The sequence below is a fragment of the Amia ocellicauda genome, chromosome 3 (assembly GCF_036373705.1).
Source record: "Amia ocellicauda isolate fAmiCal2 chromosome 3, fAmiCal2.hap1, whole genome shotgun sequence".
Taxonomy (NCBI): Eukaryota; Metazoa; Chordata; class Actinopteri; order Amiiformes; family Amiidae; genus Amia; species Amia ocellicauda.
In genome coordinates, this window is record NC_089852.1 from 53,857,553 (window position 1) to 53,866,785 (window position 9,233).

The following is a 9,233-nucleotide window of genomic DNA, read 5'->3' on the forward strand; positions in this document are numbered from 1 at the left end:
CTGGATGTGCATCCCACAAATCTCCATCAACTGCAAGATGCTATCCTATCAATATGGGCCAACATTTCTAAAGAATGCTTTAAGCACCTTGCTGAATCAATGCCACGTAGAATTAAGGCAGTTCTGAAGGCGAAAGGGGGTCAAACACAGTATTAGTATGGTGTTCCTAATAATCCTTTAGGTGAGTGTATATATATATATATAATGTATTTATTTTGTTTTGTTTGCTTTATAATACAAGCACAATGTAAAAGACAATGTAAAAGTCGGGGTCGCGGGGAAGCCGGAGCCGATCCCGGCAGGCAAGGGGGATCGGCAGGAATACACCCAGGACAGGACGCAGCCCATTGCCGGGCAATTTAGGTTTGCCGATCTACCTGGCGGACGGTTTGAAGAAGCGGGAGACCCGGGGAAACCGCGCAGACACCGAGCCGAGACCCGAACCCAGCGCCACCGTGCTGCCCCTAAAATAAAAATACTATTTTATACTAATGTGTTATTTATTATTGTTTCTTACATTTTTTGGAGTCATTCATATTTGTTAAAGCCGTCTCTCTAATTTTGCATTTCCCAAATTAGCTCATGCTCTTGTCTATTATATCAGTAAACTGCTCCTTCTGATGGAATTGTTAACGGATGTTTTCTGTTAGTGCTAAAGAATAATAATTGTAATAATTAAGTACAGTTGTTAATTTAGTAAATCTAGCTACTTTAAACCCCATTCTGTCTCACACCTAAGCTTTAATTAATTTATATTACATTTTAGGACAGCCCTATAACTATTAATATGTCAGCACAGTGGATAGAGAGCAGAAGATACAACAATATTAATATGATACTTCGCGCTCTGCGCAGTTGGCGCCCGTTGCTCAGACTCTGTTGTCTCTTCTGAGAAGCTGCTCGGCCGACGTGACTTGCTTGCTGTCCAATGGCATCAGTCAAATATATTCACAATGTACCTCCCTTTCCGTAATCGCTTCTGAAAATGCTGCAGCAGTTGCTTTATTTTTTCAGCACTTACTGCAAATCTCGCAGACCCTGCTTTATTTTTTTAGCAGTTGCACTTCAGGGCCACCTTAGATTTAGGACACTAGGACCCAGAAAGCAACTTTTGCTTCTTTTTATTGCTCTTCCACACCTCTGTTTCGAGTATCCCTAGTTGCAACTCTTGAACCAGGACCACCATACAACACCATGCACAGAATGGACACCAATGTATTAATACAAAGGGAAAAAACACTAAAATAATAAAACAGGAGAGTCCTGGGGGACTAGAGTCCATGCTAATGCCAAGCACCCAGCAGTCCTTAGTGAGTTAGAGTCCTCCTTGACTTCGAAGTGGAGAGGACAGAACCCAGGATGACTATGGGGGAAAATAGAACAAGTGCCAGTAAATGCGCTTTGATATCCTATATTACAGTCTAGGCCTGTAACCTTCAGTAACGTGCACCAATCAATTCAATAACTAGTCACAAAACCCAACACCAACTTAAATACACAACCCATGTTCATCATACAAAGAGGTGTCCCGATAAAACATTTCCCCAAATAGGCTAGAATAAATGAAGCCTGGATTCCCCAAGTCCAGTTTATGAAGCTCTATACACTGACTCTCATTTTCCCATTAAGAAATCTAAAATAAGTTAAAACTAGAATGTAAAACCTTTAAAAGACAGAGCTGGTTACAGAGTGTTAAGTTAAGAATACAGAGCTGTACATAAAAAGAAAGGCCAATATCTATAGCAATCAAATAGTAATTGTAGTCTTAAATAGACAAGTAGAATATAGAATAATAAAATGCTAAATTAAAAACAAGAGCCCACTGCTAGGGTTTAAACTAAAAACCAATACACATTTAAAGCTAAATCTAAAAGGCACGTTTCTTACACCATGGTTAGAGACATGTACTCTAACTTGACAGACATTCATTTAAAACTGTATCCATAGGGCGTGTGCTTTGTAGTATTCTCATAGATATACAAGGCGAGCATAACACAAATGAGTCTTCTAAAAATCTGGCAAGTGCACTGTAGCAGTCCCTTGTCAGCAGGGTGTGGCAAAACAAGGATGTCCCGATCAACTTGATTTTGTGTAAATAATCAAACAGGATCCCCAAAAAATCTAAATGATTGGGGTATCTTTATCAGTTTCTGCATCAAGCTGTCTGCAGGCCCTCCCTCTCCTTGCATCTGAGGAGACCCAGCTCCTTTTATAGCCCATTTACCCATAATTCTCTGCACCTGCAGTTAAGGTTAATACATCAGGCTTCTAAGATTACTGCAATGTAATATTACAATGACAATATCCATTATGTATTTGAATAACACACAAACTAAAACATAAAAACATTCACCATTTCTTTTATCAAACACTCATTTGACCTCAGAATGCTGATGTGGTATTCTAGATAAGCCCAGGCGGCCATCTTGCAATTCATAAGTTTACTCAACCCCTGTTCATCAATAGAAACTAATCTCCAAATATGGGGGAAACACTGCAGTGATTTTTGGGAAAGAAAGGTAAGTCCTCATTCAAGCTTCATTCGTATCACATTCACACATTGTCACACAAGAAGGGAAGTTAGGGAAATATTTGGAGAAAAAAGGTTAATTATACAAAACGAAAGCAAACTAGACAGTTCACCCTGTCACATGCACAATCACTTAACTTTCCATGGGGGAAAGTGCCACACTGAGCCCCCCCCCCCCCCCCCCGCCAGCAATTGTTTGTTTGTCCAGCAGCCATGCTGCAAATGGTATCACCTCGAAATCCATCTGTGAGGAAACCAGTCCCGGGTGAAAAATAAGTTCCAACAACATGATAGTGATAACATTAAATAAGTGATAATTGATACTACTACTACTACAAATAATAATAATAATAATAATAATAATAATAATAATAATAATAAAAATGATAGTAGTGATACAATATAATACACACCCAGATTCAAAGAAAACAAGTAAATAAAATGCTCCCCTAGTCACTCACGTGACACATTTTCCTGCTGCAGTCTCCTAAGAGTCTTGTCTTGAACGGTTGATGTGTAGAGTCGGAAATAAATGATCTCAAGCTTCCCTTGTCTGAGTGACTGCTGACATATTCTACCAAAGGCATTTTTTGTCTGTGGTGTGTGCTGCGGCAAGCTAAGCTAAACCACATACATTCATGCCATTTTTTAGGCTGGAAGTTGTGAGCTCTGCACCAGCCTTGGGGTCTTTGGGCTGCCGGGCCCCTCTGAACTGCTGGCTGTGTGTTATTTTCTGACCAGAGGCTGAGTCTGCCCTGGAGGCCTTGTGTCCTCTGGCTTTGGTTTTTCTCCATGGTGTGTTCTCTTACGAGCATGTCTGCCATTAGTCGTCCCTCATAACAATACACTTTTGAATAATATAACAATTTTTTACTTGAATAAAAATGTTAGGTTGCAGATTATTGTGTTCCTAAGTGTGCAAGATTGCTCTGCAGGCCTAAGTGTCCATGGGCAGAGGAGGGTGCAGCCTGTGTGCAGTGAACATGAGCTGTGGAAGGAGAGGGCCGAGCTCGTTACAGCACACAGCTCTGTTATAAGTCTTCAGCATTTCCTAATCGGGAGGTAATATTCCATAATCCCTTTTGGAAAATATTTTGTTCTTCACTGCATGTGCTGTATAGTTGCAAAATAATAATAATAATAATAATAATAATAATAATAATAATAATAATAATAATAATAATAATAATAATCAGAAGAAGAAGAAGAAGAAAAAACACATGTTTCTAATTACTCTGCATTTTGTTAAGCCTCATGGGTTCTATTTATGGGGGACACCTTACATGGTTACATGGTGACACATACATTTTTCAGAATTAAGGTTCATGCTTTGTAGTTTAGGCAGTTGTAAGAAAATGAAACCTCCTGTACAAGTGACTGGAATTAAGACAGTTCAGGTTCAATGTGATTTAGTACAGAGTCCAGAATATAGATCACAGTATACAAGTACACTTGGTACAGCAAGGCAAAACTGATACAAAGACTTTATGGAGTTGAACCCCTGTCCAACTCCACCTTCCAGAGTGACCACCCCACCCACCAGAGTATCCAATGGCAGAGCATATCAAGTGACAATGAAGCCCTCACCCTGCTCTCCCACATTCCAGGGTAACGGCTCACTCGTTCCCCTCACTCGTACCTTTCTCTGAGAAGATTAACTCACTTCTCCCAACAGAGACAGACTGTCTCCTTACTCCTTATCAACCTTCTGTTCCTATTGATACCAGGGACCCCACCTTTGCTCAGCCATCTGCGTTTACCTTCTGTGAATTAGGACAATACCCAAGAACATTTGGGGAGTCGACTTTAAACTGGAATTTTATCATGGTGGAATTCCCCCAGCTTCAGCAGTTACATTATTCCTTACACAGTGTAACCTCCCAGAATGTGAAAAAGCCAAAAAACACTGACACTGTGTCGTTAATGGGGTATTAGATTTAAATGGAGATATGTTTTTACAACCCACCCTTGTATCATGATTGACAGATTAATACATGCAGCCTATTTTATATATTTCAATATTGTTTATCACAAAACACGAATTGTGTAAAACTTTAGCAACAAATGTATACAATTTTTGTATAGATTTGAGTGGATTGAAAAATAGATGTATTTTCTTTCAGAAAACCAGGGTTGTAGCCGTAAAATAACATCATGCTGTGCTATTATCCTTCGCATGTGCTGATTTTTTCTTCCTTTTTTAAAATCTGTACAACATAGTAGTTTCACTTGCTATCAGAAACAAAGCTCAGATCCAAATTACATGTTTTTTTCTGAAGTGCTGAGAAAATAAAATAACAAATAATGAGAAACTGCATAAAACTGATGAGAACCAGCATTTATCACAAATGCACAAAGGGTGTTTTATAAAATATAAAAACAACAATCCTACCCTTCTCATGTCCTTGTTAGTATTATGATTCCAAAGCATTTATCTGCATTATTTCACTCGAGCTCAAAGATTAAGAGACTCAAGTTGGTCTTCTTTCGAGAGCACACAAACTTTGTTCTTTCAGAAATAACCAGATTACACTAAACAAAACAGCTCTTACAATGTTCTGAATTAGATCACCGCCTTGTCCAGATGGAGATGCTTGTGCAAATATGTTAAAGGTAAAGGCAAGTGGGACCATGAATACATCTATCATTTTGGAGACTTCCACGCTCTCACAAGGTAAAACCTTTACAAGCCACAAACAACTGGCAAGCTTAATTAGTCTATATGAAGACCAAGCTACACATCAATCCATGTCTGAAAGAGACTAAAAGGTGAAAAAGGCAAACATACTTTAATATGAGGAGGTAGGTAATCTTCATCAGTTTCACAGCTATACAAAATAAACAGCACTAAATCACCTTGCACAGAATGGTAACCAACACAGCTATATACACATACCGAAGTAAAAAAGAAGAAGAACCAGTCAGTCTGCTCTGGTAATCTTAAATATTTAAATGTATTGAGCAATAGCTTCTGAAAAAGCTTTGTCATAGGAACACATTGAATTTGATGCAATATCACACACAGAGTGTTACTGAGCTGGACAATTTCCATTGAATAATTCAGTGACATTAATGTCAATGTTCATTTAATTTATGTTTGGATTCCACACCTGAATACCTCATTCAATTCACCTGAGTTCTGATGTTGATCACATGTACAGTGAGGGAAAAAAGTATTTGATCCCCTGCTGATTTTGTGCGTTTGCCCACTGACAAAGAAATGATCAGTCTATAATTTTAATGGTAGGTGTATTTTAACAGTGAGAGACAGAATAACAACAAACAAATCCAGAAAAACGCATTTCAAAAAAGTTATAAATTAATTTGCATGTTAATGAGGGAAATAAGTATTTGATCCCCTATCAATCAGCAAGATTTCTGGCTCCCAGGTGTCTTTTATACAGGTAACGAGCTGAGATTAGGAGCACTCTCTTAAAGGGAGTGCTCCTAATCTCAGCTCGTTACCTGTATAAAACACGCCTGTCCACAGAAGCAATCAATCAATCAGATTCCAAACTCTCCACCATGGCCAAGACCAAAGAGCTGTCCGAGGATGTCAGGGACAAGATTGTAGACCTACACAAGGCTGTAATGGGCTACAAGACCATCGCCAAGCAGCTTGGTGAGAAGGTAACAACAGTTGGTGCGATTATTCGCAAATGGAAGAAACACAAAATAACTGTCAGTCTCCCTCGGTCTGGGGCTCCATGCAAGATCTCACCTCGTGGAGTTTCAATGATCATGAGAACGGTGAGGAATCAGCCCAGAACTACACGGGAGGATCTTGTTAATGATCTCAAGGCAGCTGGGACCATAGTCACCAAGAAAACAATTGGTAACACACTACGCCGTGAAGGACTGAAATCCTGCAGCTCCCGCAAGGTCCCCCTGCTCAAGAAAGCACATGTACAGGCCTGAAGTTTGCCAATGAACATCTGAATGATTCAGAGGAGACCTGGGTGAAAGTGTTGTGGTCAGATGAAACCAAAATCGAGCTCTTTGGCATCAACTCAACTCGCCGTGTTTGGAGGAGGAGGAATGACCCCAAGAACACCATCCCCACCGTCAAACATGGAGGTGGAAACATTATGCTTTGGGGGTGTTTTTCTGCTAAGGGGACAGGACAACTGCACCGCATCAAAGGGACGATGGACGGGGCCATGTACCGTCAAATCTTGGGTGAGAACCTCCTTCCCTCAGCCAGGGCATTGAAAATGGGTCGTGGATGGGTATTCCAGCATGACAATGACCCAAAACACACAGCCAAGGCAACAAAGGAGTGGCTCAAGAAGAAGCACATTAAGGTCCTGGAGTGGCCTAGCCAGTCTCCAGACCTTAATCCCATAGAAAATCTGTGGAGGGAGCTGAAGGTTCGAGTTGTCAAACGTCAGCCCCGAAACCTTAATGACTTGGAGAGGATCTGCAAAGAGGAGTGGGACAAAATCCCTCCTGAGGAAAGGACCAAACTCCCAGCCACCCTCGAACTCTACCGCTCCCTACTGTCCACATTCTCGTCCTCTCTCACCTCAGCCAAGAAGTCTTACTTCCAATCTCTCTTCGAATCCACTATCAACAACCCTCACAAACTCTTCTCCACCTTCTCCTCCCTCCTTGCCCCCCCTCCCCCTCCTCCACAACCTTGGAGCATTCAAACCAGTTTGGAAAAGACTGTACTTTCGCGAAACCCCAACTTCCAGGGGCATCGACTTAGGAAGTTATTGGACAAAGCCAAACCGGACTGCCTTTGTTCCAAACCACACGGACCTCTCATCCCACCCTGTGGAACCTCGTGCCGTGTGCTTTTATATGATCCCGAAGGCAGAGAGGCCTCTCTGCGATGAAGTTCAGATAAGTTTAACAGTTGGAGTTTATTATTCATGACATTTGAGAAATCAATTAGAAATGTTATTCTGTGAGTCATAAACTTTAGAATGAGTAATATCATTTAGTATTTTCTTTAATATAAATGAGTGCTGCATTAAACTGTTTTGTTTGACAATTTTAAAAATAAAATCTGTCAACGCCAAGAAATATATCTTCTCATTCCTGTTTAACAGTTTAGTCTGAAATTGACACATGTTAATAGACACTAGATTATAGGTGGCCCTGCCTATCCTTAATCATTGAACAGTAATCAATTAGGGAGAATTGTGGTAACAAGAAATGATAGAATCTTTCTCGGCACCCAAACGTAAATGAGACTGATATATATAACGAGAAGTTATTTGACATAAATACTAACCTGCATAGTTATTTTGATGTCCGACTAATAATACTAATGAGAGACTCACCTTCGTCTTACTAACCGATATTGTAATCAATGTGTTTGTAATTTTGTTTAATGATTTGTGTGTTATCATATGCGATTCCATGTTCTTTGATTTGGTCACAGAAGTGATATGTCTTTGATTTGTTGATCTTGAGTGAATTTTAATTAGTTTTCCCCTTTTTGTATAACTAGTGTAGTGTTACATTTTATCTTTGTTTTTAATAAATTTGAGAATGTATATGTTTGGAATTGGTGTCTGTGTCCAATCATTGCAGAAATTGAGTTCTACAAGATTCTAGGATTCTTGATAAGGTGATACTTAAATTCACTTCTTTAACCGAAATGTATAAGTGTACCTTAGGGCCATGCGATGCAACTTCCTGCTGATCTTTTGGGCCCTGCCGACTCTGCCCTGTTTAAAGTCTACCTCCCTGACTATGCCCGTGCCCCCTCTACGCATCTCTCTTCACTCCTTCATGATGCTCGGGACCAACAAATGTATTCAAGATCTAGAATCCTCTCTTTCTTCTTCACCCACCCTCCTTACCCCCTGGGTGTCTTGTTATGATTAAATCTCTTCCTCCGCGTCCAGGCCCTCACACTGTCCTTTTCACTTCCACCTCATCTGTCTGCATGGCTGGATGTGGGGGGTGGGGCCGGCTGGAAACACTGGTCTCAAGTAAAGCTATATGACAAGAATGTTAACCCTATCTCTTCTTCCCACAGACCTGTGACCTGAAGTATATAACCACTTCCTTTTAAACTTTCAGGTGTTCTAGTTTTATACTTCGGTGTTGTCCTATGGCTGTCCACATCGGATGGTCAACCCAACTGCAAAATATGCAATCCACCTCAGACCCATGCTATACGAGTAACACCTCAGTGATTTAACAATGACAGCTGTAACTACCCTAACACCCAACTTGCAGACCCTAATTATCCAAGTAACACTTCGTTGATATAATATGCATATTAAATCAATACACTACACCCTGTACCAGCTACAGTACTGTAGTCATACTGCAAGGAAAACAAAAAAATACTTGCACGTCAGTGGCATGCGCCGGGTCAGTATAACATGCAATTATTATAGCTCTGGATTGCAGACTTGGGCACCTGCAACCACACTGCAGTTTCTGTATCCCAACTGCAGTGCCCTAACCACATACGGCAGCAGAATGTCCGCAACTTGACCTCACCGATTCCCGCAGGATTTTGGCGACCCAAGGCATAAAGCCCTACAAACCCGGGACCTTCTGACTTGGAAACATAGAAATCTCTGTGGACTTATTGCACTCTTTAATTTTTGATAGTGGGACGGTGCCCCTGGTGACTAGTCATACCCCTCCATTAACACTTTTATTTTCAGGTTGGTGCACACCAGCGCGAAGATCATCAATCATTTTGAATTTGTATAGGGAAAAAGACCACTGA